Genomic DNA, 16,242 nt, shown 5'->3' with positions numbered 1-16,242 from the left:
GTGATAATTGCATGTGGACTCTGGACAGATTGTCCCTTGGACTGCTGTAATAATGGCTGCATGACTTTTTACAAGATGCTGCCAACCTGGTTTATTCTTTTCCTTGCAACACCCTCATAGACGTTGAATTGCTATGCGGGGATAAAACGACAAAACAAAAGACAATCTCTATAGTTAACATCAGTGAAGGCAGATTGCATTGGAGACAGGCAGGGCGGCTCAATTTGGGGACTGGGGGGGTGGTGAGATGGCGCCTAGAAGCATTCCTATATGTGTGAGTTCGTACTTTTTGAAACTGGAGTTGAACTTTTCAGTTTTTGTCAGTTGTAGATGAAAGAAATGCTGGCTGAACTCACTTTCCGCCTGGGTTCTGTTGTTGCTGTTTTTGAAGCAATTAACTGGAAACAGCAAAGAGTTCCTGGCCAAACCAAGGGAGAGATGGTCAGACAGACTGAGATTGCGAATAGCAGGGTGTTTTCCAGAAGCAGTTAGGTTTAATGTGATGCCCAGTGTCCAGAGCTCTCCAGTGTGGCTGGCGAACGCAGGAAGTGTTATGCGACTGGGGTGTACATAAAGTACGAACGGAACAACACCATGTTCTGGGTGGAGATCAGCAGTGCATCATTATGACTTATGCTCCCTGGGTTTCTGCGGTGAAATGAGTCAAATAATGGAAACACGTGGATCATTGGTTGGAATCAGTCATGAATTTATGATGTAACTTAATTACAGTATTCGTCTGCAACACTCCCCAACATTTCTACGTTAAAAAAAAGAAACCTATTTCTCCAAACTGCTCGGTGTATTTCATGCAGCCATGTGTAAAAGAGCACACAGCAAACATTTTAAAGAGGCAGGCATATATAGCCAGTTGAGACAGTTAGCAATAGTTAAAGGCTTCCTACTGGTGTATTATGTGACGCTAGACTTGTGCTACCTGCTTGTAAGACCTGTGTGGTGAGTTGAAATTCTTAGTAAAACCATTGAGAACAAAAGCAACATTTTTTTTCTTCACAGAAACAAGCCTTCAGGCGTTCATTTCATGTGTAAATACTATCCAGTTCTGATAAACAAACATCTTTAGCTGCAGCTGCAACCTTCTTTATATCTCATTTGTGTTTCCTCACAGTTTTTTAAAGAGAGAGAAGTCAGTAGTGGTCATTTCCTGCTTTTTTCCCACAACTGAAGGGATGCTAATTGGTTTTTGCAATGTTACGACGGCAAGAAATTGTGTTAAGATGATGGATTGGAAAGGTTTCAGACATAAAATCTCATTCCCGTTGGCGTGCCAGGTGACGTCTTAAGTGACTGATCAGACTGGTTCACTATCTGCGGCTGTAATGGATGTCGTTGAGTTAGGAGTCTCCACCGTGACCCTCTGTCAGCAGCTGTGAAGAGGCTCACAAGCAGATCGGATCACTCCGGCGTGGCCAAATTGCCTGACCAAAGGACTGCGTTATGAAACACTTTCTGTAAAACGCTACAGGTTGTTTCGATTACGAGAAGTGCATGGGAAGCTGCTGTGGTGTAGGACAGGCTTTTCGCAGCACCGCTATCAGGGCGGGGAATGCATTTAAATACAGCTGTGATGATAAAGAGGGCCAAATACCTTCAGTGAGATAGCAATCACGATTGTCTGCTGTGGCATGCGGTTTAATTGTCTGCGGAGGACAGACAAGTTTCCTGTCTGGCTGTCTTTCAGTTCATTTGCTTTGTGACAGGTGTGTTTGGTGGTGTTATGCAAAATATGATCAGCTTGTCGTTAACTTAAGGGGTTGTGAGGTTTTTAGGCCAAGGGTTGAGCAGACTAATAAATGAATACGTGGTGCGAAACTACAGCCACGCCTAGTCTGAAGACATGAAACTTTGATTCATTACATGGCTGTAAAGGGTTGGACTTTATAGACATGCATGTTAGGCCAGTTTGGAATTCCTAAATTCTCCATAAAAAAGTATACAGAATTTCTGCATGTGAGTGCCTTGCTCTTGGTAAAGAAAAACAAAACAAAACAAAACAAAAACAGTGGGTGTGATATGTTGACGCACTAGCATTTACCATAATACAACTTGGCAGCACCCAAGAACTGCACTGCTTGTACATAGATCTGACCCTGTATTGTATAGACCATCAAAAAAAAAAGACAATAAACGATGGCTATCCCCTAGATATTTAATAAAGGTAAAATAACTGCAGGCTGGGATTATGAATGGAATAATTACTGACTTTTCGTACTTGTAAATTGGCTGTATAAAAGTCAATATATGATACATATTGCCTTTTATTTAGATTACCATAGCATATCTATAAAGTAGTCCAAAATAGCCATCTATACTAATCACGTGATATACTGTAAACTCTCCATCAACATCTCACGCTGTGCTGGAGGAAGGCGGACTGTGTGTGTGTGTGTGTGTGTGTGTGTGTGTGTGTGTGTGTGTGTGTGTACACACGTCTGCGTGTCCGTGGGAAGGAGGAGTTTAACCCCACATTGTCTGGGAGGAGCCCGCAGCCTCTTGGCTCTCTGTCCCATGAACGTTTGCCGAGAGCCCCGAGGAACCGTGGAACTAAGCTCTCGGAACGTCGGTTTTGTTTAATTTCAGTTCATTTTACTCGTATTTTTTGCCTGTCTGTCAAACTTCGCGACGGGTTTATTTCTTGCGAAACGGCGGGAGACAGAGGAAAGACGTGAACGCGCGAGACGATAGCGCGAACCGGTAAGTTTTCAAGCTAACTTGTGTGTCTCTCAGTCGCCTTCAGAGGCGACGTGCGCCGCTTTGTCCGCGGCGCCCACATTATCATCATTTTGAGCGCGGTGAAAGTTTACGTGTTCGGTAAGGGGGTGTGGGGGGGAGAGAGAGTAAAGTTTGTGTGTAGACGCGCATCAGAATCGCTAGGTGCCCGCTACTTACTGGTCGCATTAAGTTGTTAACCCTGCCGCTGCCGCCGCCGCGGCTTCTTGCACCAGCTGCGTGTGATGATATGGTCGCCCCGCTGACACGCGTGATAGCAGTGCTTCGCAATTAGCTGCTTTTTGTTCAGTTATTGTCCGTGTAAATGAATTTAATTAGCGCGCTTTGTCCCCTTGAAGACACCGTTCTCCCCCCGCCCCCCTTTTTGATATTAGTTACCGTTATTGTTCACCACTGAAAAACTTTATTTTTTTATTTATTTTTTATTTATTTATTTTTTTAGATTTACATTTGCTCCACGTCTGATGTGTTACTCCTGTGTGCATGCTCACCCCCCCCCCCCCCTTTTTTTTTTTTTTTTAATTAAAAGCCTGACACCACAGGTATTAGACCGTCATCCTGTGAACCCGGCAGACCTCTCAGGGAGATGATCCAACCTCGGAGCCTACAGCTTTTGTCAGCGAAGGCAGCTCATTACCTCTGCCGGTGATTTATGAACTACAAGATTGGGGTAGCAGACGCCAGTAAACGCCTGGGTATGTTCCGCTGTTGTGTGTTTGGGTGGTGGGTCACCCTTGGCATTGTTGTGAGGCCATGCGCCCGTGGTGGAGGAGAGGCTCTTCAGCAGTTATTTACACAGGGGGTTGACATAAAGGAGTCCTTGGACCCCCCCGCAGTGAATTTGCAAAGTAGGTGCAAACAGACCCAAACAGCAGCAGGGACGGTGGCCCTCTTGTCATGCCTTTTTGGGTCGGGCGGCCCTCTGTCATGGAAACCGACACGCGGAGACGGTCACCGCTACCTTTGCACGGCCCCCCGGAGGGCTGCAATAACAGCGACGACGACGCGGGCTAATGTTTGACCCACCGTAGCGGGACTGTTCATTGATCAGTCTGAATTCAGGCTCAGAGACTCGGTGAAGGTCAACACCAGGAAAATGCCATATTCCTAGGTTAATTAATGTGACCAATGATCGCGGTGTGACAGATTTAGTGGAGCAGATGCACCGTAAACACTTGGGTGCTGTTAAAGCAGTCAGGCTGAACTCACAGCGGAGAGAAGTGCTGCTTTTCCCGGGGACTTTGGGGAGGGGAGGGGCTCTCTGTGTGATTGGTTTATATTTCATCAACAGCCTCTTGGGCTCTGCATGAAAAGTCATTTACTTACATAATCTTTATTGTTCCTCTGTGTCGCCCCCATTTTTCCCCCCCTCCTCCTTTTGGAGATCCGGGACACCACATGCATTTTTTTTTGAGCTATTGTGGCTCACATTTTTGCGGCATTGAATTCCTATCCCACTGCGAACATTGTGTTTTACTATTCTGTTTTCCCCCCCGTTTGGGACTGGAGCAAGTGATTGAGTAAAGTGACCTGTAATTTGGCCATTTTTTTTTTTTCTATGGGGAAAAAAACTTGATAGTAGCACTCGCATGCTTTCTTCTTTCCCTGTCTAGGCAGGACAGGAGTTATGCCTTTCAGCTGGCGGGACTGCGACTTGTCAGAGTTGTTTACCAGTGACAAAAGGCAAATGTATGGCAGTGTCTCCTGGGTGGCACAGTGATCTACGGCTCGCGTCTTTTCTAATTCCAGTCAAACAGCTCTGTGATATCATTAAGCGGCGGTGAGATCATCACCGCAGGAACTTTTCCCCACAAAGCAGAATGCAGCTTTTTTTTTCTTTTTTTTTTTTGCGCTGCCGTGTGAAGATGAACAACGTGTCTGTGTGTGGAAAAAAAAAAAGAGCTGCTGCTGCTGTTCCTCCCTCCCTTCGCAGGCCCTTTGCGAGAGTGCCCGTTAATTCTGCAGAGCAAGCGCGCTGGTTTGGAAAACGCCAATGTTTCATGTCTCTCTCTCCCAGCCCCCCCCCCCCCCCCCCGCACATTTTTCTCCATATAAGGTGGCGTGCGTGTGACTTATCAGCCGTGGGTAACATCTGTGCTTTTTGTCACACTGGGATAAAGGCCTTTTTTTTACTGTCTAGGTAGAGAGGCACCACAGGGAAGGGGGTAGAAAAACCGCAGGGGCTCGGCGCGGTCGGCGCATCCCGGAGACAAAAGGGTTTAAAGTGGATCAAATGGAGCTCCGGCAAAACTTTCTCTTTTCACCCGTTTGCATATTTCCTTTCAAGGCCTCGTCTTTCTGTGCCGTGCAGACGGGGCAGCCAGGCAGAAGCTCAAGAGTGGCCCTTCGCGCATCTATTTCTTTCTTCTGAGGTTAAGATTATATTTGGCTTCCAGTGTGTGTGTGTGTGTGTGTGTGTGTGTGTGTGTGTGTGTGTGTGTGTGTGTGTGTGTGTGTGTGTGTGTGTGTGTGTGTGTGTGTGTGCGCGCGCGGCCGTGCATGTGCGCGCGTCCGGAGTGGGTTGCTATAAAAAGCAGGTGAACTTAAATCTGGCGTTGACAGCATCTTGGACGAGACCTCTCATTTTCTACCGCGCTCGCCGACATGCCAAGCCGGAGGACACGTGGCCGGCTCCCACCTCTTCCCCACCACGCGCACAACTACAGGCTCGCGAGCTGGACTCGTGTAATAGACAACACCCAGCGGCGACCCCCCCCCCCCCCCTTCTGCTTTATCACTGCATTTTGGCCCCAAAAAAATAAAATGTGACTAAAATAAAATTAAAAAAAAGTAGCCGAAAAGAGACTTGTCCCTTTTATATACTGCATAATTCATTGATTCTGGATTTAACTCGATTTGCTTTGGCTAGTGGGCTCGTGGACACACACATGCATCCACTTTGAAGGGATTCTGTTCGCTCAGCTGCGCTTTGTGTGTAGCCGCCTGAACACGAGACTTGCTGTTCTGCCGCGCAAACAGGAACCTTCTGTCCAGCTCAGCAGAGCGATGTGTGCTCCCCTCCTTTCCGACCGAACCACACACACTCACACCCATTCAAAAACCTCCTTCTAATTGTAGAGAATCCTCCTTTTGAGGAGATTACCACATTGCTCTAAAGTAAACCCCCCCCCACCTCCTCTCCAGGGCGTCGACTATGAAACAATGGGGCTGTGAGGTTTGCAGAGTTAAGATAGAACTAAAAGTAGGAGCAGGGGCTTAGAACAATGTGAGCAACAAGGTTTCCAGCCAGGAGTTACAGTACAGATGTGGGAAGAGTTGGGTTCACTACTGCCCGAGCAGCGCCAGACCAATTCATTGCGATCAAGTGTTGTCATTGTAACTGCGAGACCATGCCATTACAGTCCTCTTATTTATGGTCACATTAATCACACGCTGAAGGGTGCACATGCTGTAGACCCCCCCCCCCCACCTCCCATCCCCCCCAACCAGCAATAGCAGCAGGTGAGTAGAAGTGCGTGTAATTTCTGTGAGCTTACCAGACGGCGTACAATAGCTCAAGTCTGAAGGGGGGGGGAAGCTGCCGCCTCAGCACTTGCCTCAGGACGTGGCGGCCGCATATTTACTAAGGAGCAGTTTGATTATCTGAACGTGCAAAGGGCGAGGTGGAGAGGGCGGAGAGGGCGGTGAGCACTGTGCGCAGACGCCGTTTGCCGCCGTATTGATGTGAATACAGAGTCAGCCAAAACAAAGCATACACACATCAGGAAAAGAGAAACTTGCATAGATATTTCAATACCAAATGTATTCAAACATCGCGAGATTAATGCAAGTTACCTTTGGCCTCTACAGTTACAAGAGATGCTCAACGTGGTGGCCGTTGGCTTCTATGTGTACGGCAAACTACTGCTTGGGTATTGTGAGTTTGTTACCTCAACACTTGTTGATGCCACATTCATGAGGGTAACGTCATCTGTTGGGAAATCATTGTACAACAGTACACAGTGTTATCGTAATTTGGTCAAACTTCGATTTATAGAAGCACTTATTAAAAAATTCAATATATATGCAAGTTTTTCTCTGACTCATATGTATACATTATTTTGTTCTGGCTGAATGTTGCTGGATCTCCTCTGCTCAAAGGCAGAGACTCCTCAGTACGTTGCTGCTCACTGTTCAAACTCGCGATCGTGAATTCTCACTGGGGGAGAGAAAAAAAGAAATTCAAGTCGTACCACGCCTCCGCTGCTCACGGGTAGGTCTGCGCGACTCCTCAGAAGATGACAGGTGCTCCAGCAGTCTTCGAGCGGTCTCCAAGGCCTCTTTGTACGCCCTGCACCAACCCCCTCCACCCCCTCCACCCCCCCACCCCCCACCGCCTCGATGGGTTCCTTCTGAAAGCCTCCTTGCAGGTCACTCCTCCTAACAATGCAAATTGGGATTGATCTGCCATACCTCGACCCCCTCAACCCCCCCCAACCCACCCACTAACCCACACACACACAAGGTCCTGCTTACCATCCTGGGCCTTATTGAAAGGGCAAACACAGCTGGCGCCGCGAGCCCAAAGTGCCCCGGCAGCCCTGATGCTCTTTCGACGGCCGCGTGCCGCGCGCTCCCTCCCTTCCGCTGTGATGGATGGGCAAATTCCCGACACGCAATTACAGTCTGGCACATCCCACCTGCTCATTAGTGGGCGGGGATTGACTGCGTCATTGTTGCAGATGAAAGCTCAGGAGCTCCCCTTCTCCTTCTGATGTATTTCAAACAGCGCCTCGAGTTGAGTCGTTTGATTCCGCTAATGTATTCCGAATCGGATCACGCTAGTCTCTTTGAACTCCGCCGCGTCGGATCTGTTTGCAGATTAGCGGTTCATTTAGATATCAAATCCCCCCCCACCCGCCCGATGATCAGGGATCCGCGTTCAGGATCCCATCCGTCACCCCCTTGGGATATGAAAACTGTCAGAGCATCATGGAGCGAGAAAGAACAAATCCATCACTGGCCACACGTGAATATAGCTGCGCAAAAGTCCATTCATCATGGTCCTCACTCTGCATCCCCAAACAGTCATCATTCCTACAACCGAGGCAGTATTGATGCTGTTTTCCTTCTTTTGCCTGCCTAGCAGTTTGCTCCACCGAGCGGCGTAGGAGCTGACCATGCGTCCGTATCGGCCCACTTTTCCCGGGATGCGGTATGTGACAGACGTGAAGTGCTTCAGACACTCTCTGGCAGCCGTTGTGTTCCTGTAATGATCTGGGTCATTTTCAGCCTCATTAGCGCTGCTTCTCCCCCCCCCCCCCCCCCGCCCCCCCATCCAGTCCCAACTCCCCACCCACCCCCCATTCCCACCCAAGTGGTCGGTGGTTTGATCTTGGAAAAAGATAAGCTCTTTCCTCCACTTCGCTCTCGTCTCCAAACCTTGTCATGTCGGTTCAGTCACTTGGCCAGCGGCCAGCGCAAACACTAACGGGGGCGCTGATTGCTTTAGGTCACTCGCAAGTCTGGCAGTCCACTCGGTGAACACGCTCAATTAAAGCCTTTTTTTTTGAGCCCAAAGAGGTAAATGTATCCAAACAAATGTTTCCTGGGGCGATTTAATCATTGGCCGACAGCCCTGAGCTGTCTGAGGGAAATGGATACGCTATGGAAAGTCATTGTCAAGATGGGAAGCAAAGAAACAATAGCTGATGGGGACATTTCATCAGTGTTGTGTAGTGTGTGTGTGTTTATAGTCAGAGGACCGTACATGTGGGCCTGTTTATTTCATGGCTGCCTTGGAATGCCAGATGATTGACTAGTCCCTTTTTTGTTTTTAAGCACTGCGGGTTCCTGCATTGCCCAGAAACTTCTGACTTCACTTTTCTCTGCAACACTGGCGCCAAAGACATGATCTCTTCTTGGCTGTTACATAAGGGCTGTTTAACCCAGGACTCACCCCCCTCTGGCCCAGGGAGGGACAAATATCTTCAGTTCACTTTGCCCAGCTGCCTTCTTCGTGCCACCCTGGCTGCACAGTGCACGGCTCGGGTGCCTTCCCGGCAGCAGACATGCATCACATTATAAAGTCAAGGTTCTCCTTGGGAGTAGGAGGAAGCAGAAAAAAAAGGAGTTTTAAGTTCTTGCATCAGTAGATGTCCAGGGTATTAGATGATGGTGCTGGTCTTTGCTTCTCGGAAAGTCCCTCAATATTAAACCAGTTCACAGTTCACGCCATGAGGGGGCCTCCTTCATGCTGCTTTTTTTAAAGTTACAGTTGTCTTGTTAAAGCACGTTGACATTCGTCAGAACCTTATTGAAGGCTTGTCACACAAAAAAGGTAAATACCGCAGCTTAATCTCCAACCTGGTGAGCGGGCAGAGATGTAGAATAACTGGTTCGTCGCCACCGCCGTCGCTGTGTGCATGCTTGCGCGAGTGGACACTAAATACCAGAGGCTTTTCATGATGGATGGCGTCCAAGTGTCATTTGAGCAGCAGCTCCGATTTGGCAGCAGCCCCATTCAGATTGTATTAGATGTGCCAGGGCAGAGACGGCGAATGTCCTGGTTTATAGACTTGCTCTAATCCAACTTGGCTTCTCTGTCCGAGTACAATGAGTTGTGTTCTTAGTAGGGTTGGATAATTTTTTTTTCCTTTCTATTTTTTTTCCAAAGAGATTTGTCTCCTAGCTTGTATTAGATATGTGAGAGACACCAATTATGCGTCAATGTAACGTTTTGAGCCTGTTCCCAATAGATATTCCATGAATAATGTACACCGAAAACAGAGCTCAGCCCCTGGAGGTGCTTGGTAAAAGCCCCGACCTTCTATATTGATCGGAGCCGCCTTTTAAATGGTCATTGCTCTGAATTTTAATGCAACTTTGTGACCGGCCCAATCCCTGTGTCCTTGTCTCGACCCATTGCGCTCCGACCGTGTCCTTACGGGGTCGTCCCACCCGAGCGAGCCCCAAAACCCCCCCGTTCCGCCACTCTCCCGGTACGGTCGAGTCACTTCTGACCGCCATTGTCTTTTCCAGATGGATCCCATTGTCTTCAGTTGAAAAGTTGCGGTAGAGAGGGAGGAACGTCTGACTCACGAGTGGTAGTATTTGTGTGGAGCTCGTGTTGCAGGATTGCCGCCGAGGCACGCAGGGCCAGGCGTTTCAACCACGCTGCCTCGAAGCTGAACAACAGGGAAGCTGCGTGACAGTGTCATAGCGCAAACCCCCCGTCTTGGAAGGTTTGATATCAACCTCATCTGAGTCAGGAATGGGATTCCTTCGGCCGGTGTCTTTAAAACTTAACCGCCCTCGATATATGCCTCGCGTGCGGCGACCGGATCGGCTGCGAAGCGAATGCACGCTGCAGTGATGTCATTCATCATAAATCATTTCCCCATCGGAGGGTGAAATCATTTATTCACGGTCTCATGAGGTTAGCGATCCAAAGAGTACGCCCTGACTGGTGACTAATACCGCACGTCGTGTCACTCAGCCCATCGACGCGCAGTTTTCCGTCGAGGTTACCGCAATCCATCCTCGCTCGTCCATAAAACTGATGTTTGTACGGGGAGATTGCCTTCTTTTCATATCCAGCCCGTTTTTTTTTTTTCAGTCTAAATCTCTGGCGGCTTCAGTCGCAGTGGTGTTTTGGAAAAGTCACTGTGAAAACACTCTTCACATCTCTTTCTGCGCACGTCCTGCTCAGTTTTCTCTGCGTGTAAGTGAGCAGTTATGTCTCCGGCAGCAAGTCCTGCGGTCTCAGAATCCGCCTCACTGGAAACCATTATTGCTCCCTTTTTATACACCATTGACAGTTTTATTCATACTGTAGGTTCATGGTGACCGGCCCCGTACTAAAAACCGTGGTGAAGAGGGACAGGAACTTGGAATTTTCTCTTCATATAGACCTGTTATGTTATGAGATGTGTCTTTCCTGTGTAGGGTTTTCTCATTCACGGAATCCTTGATATGCGCAATAGCACATCAGTTATTGAGTTAGGAAGTGTAAAATCCAGTAATACAATTTGACTTTGTTTTCTCTCTGTCAGCGTTGAGAAATGGAGAAGAGAAATGGAGTCATTAGGCGGCGGGCAGCGGCTTCAGAATAATGAAATACGTGTCGTTGCACCGGGTGGCTGTCAGTGCTATTTCGGTCGTCTCTGTGCCGCAGACCTTTTTCTTTTTTTTCTTTTTTTTTCCTTGGGACGTTTTAAACATGCTGGAAGAGTGCATGCTGGCTGCCGTTCGTCTCCCTATCATCTCCGCCCCGCTTTGTTGGCGTGCCACGCAGTACGCCTCGGCCAGCTCAGCTGCACCAAACCAGGAGGAGGGGCGGGAGGGCATTCCTGCTTCATCCGAAAAAAAAAAAAAAAAAAGGAGAAGTGCAAGGTTCCAAATGCGGTCCGCATCACAGCCACTTTGATTTCTGCCTGGAGATGAGACGACGCTCCCGAGTCGGGGTGTTGTGGTTGCTACGGTGGCTCAAATATCTGAGTTTAAGTCACGTGGTTATGATGACATGCGGAGGTTGTGCGGATTCTGACGGAGGGCAGGAAGTAGAAATGGAGAATAAGTCAACAGAGGAAACTTATTACTGATTTAGAGGCCGTTTCAAGATGTCAAAAACCCAGTTAGCTCACAGGCTAACACATCTCTAATGAAGTGGTCGCTGCAGACACGGGCATCAACAGACTCCACTCCTCCCGACTGCAGGAGACGTAGGGTTGAAATCCACTTTTTACAGCGTCGTTCCTCAAGCTTTTTTACACTTTTCACCTTTGTGAACAACCTTTGGAACTCTTAAAAAAACACTTTTCTTTTTCATGGTCAGAGCAATTCCAGGCAACCATAAACTACACAAAACATCGGCCATTTTTCTATACGACAGATCCTCTGCAACTAACCCACTTTTCACTTCCTGAGCCGTGTGAAGTCGCGTAAAAACAGTCTATTGGGTTGAGCCCCGACGCCACCGTTCGTCCAGCCCGGCTGGGTGGCAGCGTGTCCTCTTGATCACTCAACACCAGCATTGTGTGCAGAGTTTTTTTTTTTTTCACTCTGCCACTTTTCTTTTCCGTGTTTTTTTTCTCCAGCTTCCTCTCCCTGGGTGCGCCGGCAAACAGCCGCTGCATCTCTCCACCCCTAAATGTCAGAAACAGTGCGAGGTTTGTAGCTAGCTTCTCTTTTTTTTTCTCGCCTGGAGGGTTAAATATCCATCTCTACCCCCCCCCCCCCCCTCCCCCCAAACCCTTCCTAAGGTGGAGGAGGCTGCGAATAAATACCACCCTTGTCCTCTGGTAATGGAACAGCTTGACCCCTCGTGACCTCTGCCGGTCCCGGCATCTGCCCATTGATTCGTCCGGCTTCCCCTGCGGGACGTCTCTCCGGGGCTGTCGCATCTGCCCGCCGGCCGCTTAATTCAATTGGTTCGGGAATTTATTTTGCGGAATGGAATTAAAAACGAGGGGGGGGTTAGCCGCAATATGCTGCTGATTTACAGTCTGTAATCTGCGCGCAAGGGTGTTTTGTTTCTCTCCGAGCGCCGCGCGTGACGACTGCGTAATGAGCGCCCGCTCGTTGGCATTCGCTCGCCTCTCCGGTACGGACGAGTAACGGTAACGAGGCTGGTGGCGGCAGTGGGGGGGGGGCTTAATTTAATCACGTCGGTGGAAACAGCTGCTCGCGCTCACTCAGCCCCCCCCCCCGTCTCGCCCGCGCACTCTCAGACGGGGTCCCACGTTTCGTCTCTCCGCCGGGGTTGTCGGTCCTTTTTTTGCGAGACGCATTCCTTCGTGAAAAGGCTCCGCCGAGCAGAACAATGGAGTTTGTTCTGCGGAAGATTTGCGGCCTTTTTCTGCTTCGATCAGACCGGCTTAGCGCTCCCCTCTCCTCCATCCACATGACTAGGTAAACAGGTTTAGGTGTTATTCCCCCCCCGCGCCCCTTCCCGGCGGGCACGTGTCAGTCTTTGCACTTCCAATAAAACCCCGGCGCCGCAAGCTGCCCGTCACGTGCATATATGTATATATAGGTCAATCATAGTTCCTGGCTATTTTCTTTTCATAATTGGACAACGAAACATCATCTCGCATTGTCTTTCGGGGCGTGTGTGTTTGGACTGGGCTCTACAGAGGAATTCCTGTGCGGAGGCGAGGAGTCAAAAATCAGTTTGGACGTGAGCTGGGAGGGAGACGAAGGCACGGGCCTCAGGTGAACGCTTTACATATTGCACACTCAAATTTACATGTTGGCCTCTGACACAGTCTGGCGCTGGAAAACTGGGTCACGGCCGGCGCGCTGGCTGTTGAATACAGAAGTAAGAAAGGCATGCAAAAGTTGCGTGCGCACACGGCCCTTTTGTCTGCAGGTGTTTGGAAGCGCCGGCATTCTGTCTGAATCGATTCCTGCTCACTGGGTCGTTGAGTTTTGAGACACCGACAGCCTTCACGAGTCGGCGGAATGGAAATTTTGCCCCTTTCTGTGCTTTTTTTTTGTCGAGCAAACTATCGCAGCCTTCAGTTCACAACTTATATCAGTTGTGTCTGCGTGCACCCACTCTGTGTTTGAGGGGAGACCACATGGTTCCAGATTTGAGGTCTGTGTTTTTTGTGCTCTTCACTCTCCGGCTTCTCCCCTCCCCCCACCCTCCACCCCAAACCCCCCACCCCCTCCGGTTGCAGACAGCAACGCTCGGCCCCCGAGAGTCAAATTTCCCTGGCGCGGTCGGGATGCTGAGCAGACGGCCCGGGCCTCTGATTTCGCCCCTTCTTATCTGGGACTCGAGGGCCTCACCAAAACAAACAGCTCCGGGTTAATGATCAAGAGGGGAATCGGGGACTGGTGCAGCGGCCTGCGTTTAGCACACCGAGAGAGAAAACGGAGTCATCCTTCCTCCTCAAATAGCCGGGAGCAGCTTTTACAAGTCGAGTGATTTGTCTACGGATTCATGTTTACTGAAGCTCTTTAAGTGTTTAAGGACGCTCATATGTTACATGCATGTAAACACACATGCGTAGGGGCCTGAGGTACCGCCGGACACGTCTAAACACAGCCAGTCTCTCTCGATGCCATGTTTATTTAGGCGGCCAGGCCGTGGCCGTGTGTTTACGGGGCTTCAGTGTAGGTCCACTACCTCACCACTCCCAATCCTCCAACCCCGCACTCCCATTCTATCCCCGCCGTCGTCCTCCGCCGTCCGGCCCCGTTGGGAACGAGTTTTGTATGTTTGTCTCGCACAGGCGAGTGTGACAGGAATACCAAAGCTTCTCCGGTGACTCATCAGACTTATTTAAATTTTCTTTTAGCCTCAAGAAATTCCTGTGTTGCCTCATGCTTCATTTGTGATGCGATTCCATTCTCGCTGCTGCGGCAGCAACGGCAGCAGAAGGAAAAAAAAAAAAAGAGGGTCATTCTCGAGAAGGAACGCATTCCTGAAATTCAGTTTAAATGAGTTTATCTTCTTTTCTGTTGAGAGGGATAATCCTGTTTACGTACGGTTTAGTTGTGCTTGTTTCAGGCGGTTCTTGGACAAAAAAGTATTAAAAGTAAAGCGGATTGCCACGGCTTTATCGCATGCTAATGTGGACATTTTTGCGCGCCGGGCCCGCCACGTAGGCACTTTTCCTCGCCAGACACGTTTCCATCCTGAGGCCTTAACACGCTTCAATGTCCGTCACTGCAGCCAGAGAAAGGGTTCCTTATAGACTGTAATTGTCTAAGCTAATGGGCCCTAATGGCTAGTGGAGTATCAGGTGCTTTTTGACCCATGCTACTGGGATCGCCACCCAATTTTTTGGGAATTTCCTTTCCAGCAATTCCGCTCTGGTGGCAACCCACAAAGCCGACGTTGCAATGCACTGATGGAAAGGACTCCACCTTAATACAATTAAAGCTAATGGTAGAAATGCTAAAAGCTATATAAAAAAAGAGTTTCAAGTGTCAAGCAGCATTTTGAATAGTCAATGTTGCGTTGAGACAAATTATACAGCCACCTATTCCAAACACTTAAATTCTATTTTGTTGTTCTTTTTTTTAATTTTGGTTACTTGGCTACAGTCGCTTTGTATTGCATTGCCACTGGGTGGAATGCTTTCCCTCTGCAGAACTCCAGAATGGTTACGTGGACAAGGAAATGCCACAAGAGCCTTCGGTGAAATGGCATTTTTTTGGTTGAACCTCTCCTTTAACCTTGACCAGAATGAACACACCGACTAGACAGGCCCAGACAGGTCTTACTGGCCCTAATAGACTTAAAGTGGCTTTCGCCTGCCACTTTGCAGTCGCCAGACACGACAGTGATGCATGGTTGGCGCAGAAGGCGCTGAGGTCGCACACACCAGAAAGTGTGACCCCATTCTACCTTCATTTGATCCCCCCCCCCCGCCTTCTATCCCCCCAATCCCCTATCCCCCACTCTGTTCTTGTTTCGCAAGGTGTTGCTCTGAACCGTTTCGCCATAATCGTTGTCATAACCGTTTCGCTTACAGACACCCTTGCCCATCCGAACGGGGCCATAAAACGGAGGGAGCGAGGACAATATGGCTCACCTCGACAAAGGGGAAACACTGTTTGAATTGTGATGATCGTCAGCGTCGGCCTGTACCGATCGGTCAACATCCGCGGGGCGGACGAGGCTGCAAGCGAGCCGAGGTTCGGTGCTCTCTAGCTGGTTTGGTTGGACAGGGGCCACGAGAGCAAACCCCCAACCCATCACCCCCCAACCCCACCCTGGCGTCAGAGCTCCTCAAGAATGCAGGGGAGGGATGGATGTACGTCTGTTGGCAGTGACGGATGAGACTCTGTGCCGCACACACACACACACACGCACACATATCTTCACCCGAAAAGCATCTGGATGCAGAGCCAACCCCCCCTCATACCCCCGCCCCAAGCAGAGCACGCCAGGTTAGGTAGTCCTAAGTGCGCGTGTCTCTTATTGGGACGGGGCCAGACTTCCTGGTTCGACCTGCCCTACTAGCCCAGATTGAGTCCTATTCTATTCTCGAGCCCTATATTTTTTTTTCTGAAACACTTTATTATGTCACTTCATGTGTGGACCATACAAGCCTTCTTTTCAAGCTGCTAAATAATCAATTTATCGACACCAGGGGTCCTCAAATACTAATCTTAAAGGGCCACAAAGAACAGTGAGTCAAGGTCCAATATTTTAAAGTCGGTCAAGCCACACTGTACTGTGATATTCAAAACAAAATGTGCTTTTCAGCAAAAATGATAATAATAAATACAAAATTGTTTTTTCCCCTTTTACCTAAGTTAAAATGCACTTATATAGTACTTTCCAGCACTGTCATGGCACCCCAAAGTGCTTTACAGGGGCCTCTCATTCACCCATTCACGCACACACTCTTACACTAATTTGCGGCTGCTGCCATGCAAGGACCTGCCAGGCCCATTGGGACCAACATAGGGTTCAATGTCTTGCCCAAGGACACTTGTGGACAGTTGGAGGTGGGATTCGAACCGCCAACACTCAAATCATTAGACAACCTGCTCTACGGCCAGAAACAAACCAAAAAAAAAAATGCT

At 49.0% G+C, this 16,242-nt stretch overlaps 2 protein-coding genes across 6 annotated transcripts in view; both read left to right on the top strand.

Annotated features, from left to right (window-relative positions):
- scaf8 (SR-related CTD-associated factor 8) overlaps positions 1 to 11,853 on the top strand; it is a 54,512-nt gene extending 42,659 nt beyond the window's left edge. Inside the window, exon 22 of the transcript XR_012926768.1 lies at positions 11,790 to 11,853. The gene's annotated coding sequence lies outside the window, so the exon portion shown is untranslated. The remainder of the gene's footprint in view (positions 1 to 11,789) is intronic.
- The window catches only part of tiam2a (TIAM Rac1 associated GEF 2a), an 81,257-nt gene that overhangs the window by 1,845 nt on the left and 63,170 nt on the right, over positions 1 to 16,242 (top strand). For 4 of the 5 annotated variants that reach the window (XM_076027506.1, XM_076027505.1, XM_076027504.1 and 1 more), the window contains exon 1: positions 2,522 to 2,715. The exons of the other annotated variant lie outside the window; for it this stretch is intronic. The gene's annotated coding sequence lies outside the window, so the exon portion shown is untranslated. Of the gene's footprint in view, positions 1 to 2,521; positions 2,716 to 16,242 lie in introns of those variants that run through there. 5 annotated transcript variants of the gene reach the window in all.

This window comes from Nelusetta ayraudi, unplaced genomic scaffold (genome assembly GCF_046127955.1).
Source record: "Nelusetta ayraudi isolate G7.1 ecotype Tasmania unplaced genomic scaffold, CSIRO-AGI_Nayr_v1 ptg000021l, whole genome shotgun sequence".
Classification (NCBI taxonomy): domain Eukaryota; kingdom Metazoa; phylum Chordata; class Actinopteri; order Tetraodontiformes; family Monacanthidae; genus Nelusetta; species Nelusetta ayraudi.
This window is presented reverse-complemented; position numbering and strand designations above follow the sequence as displayed.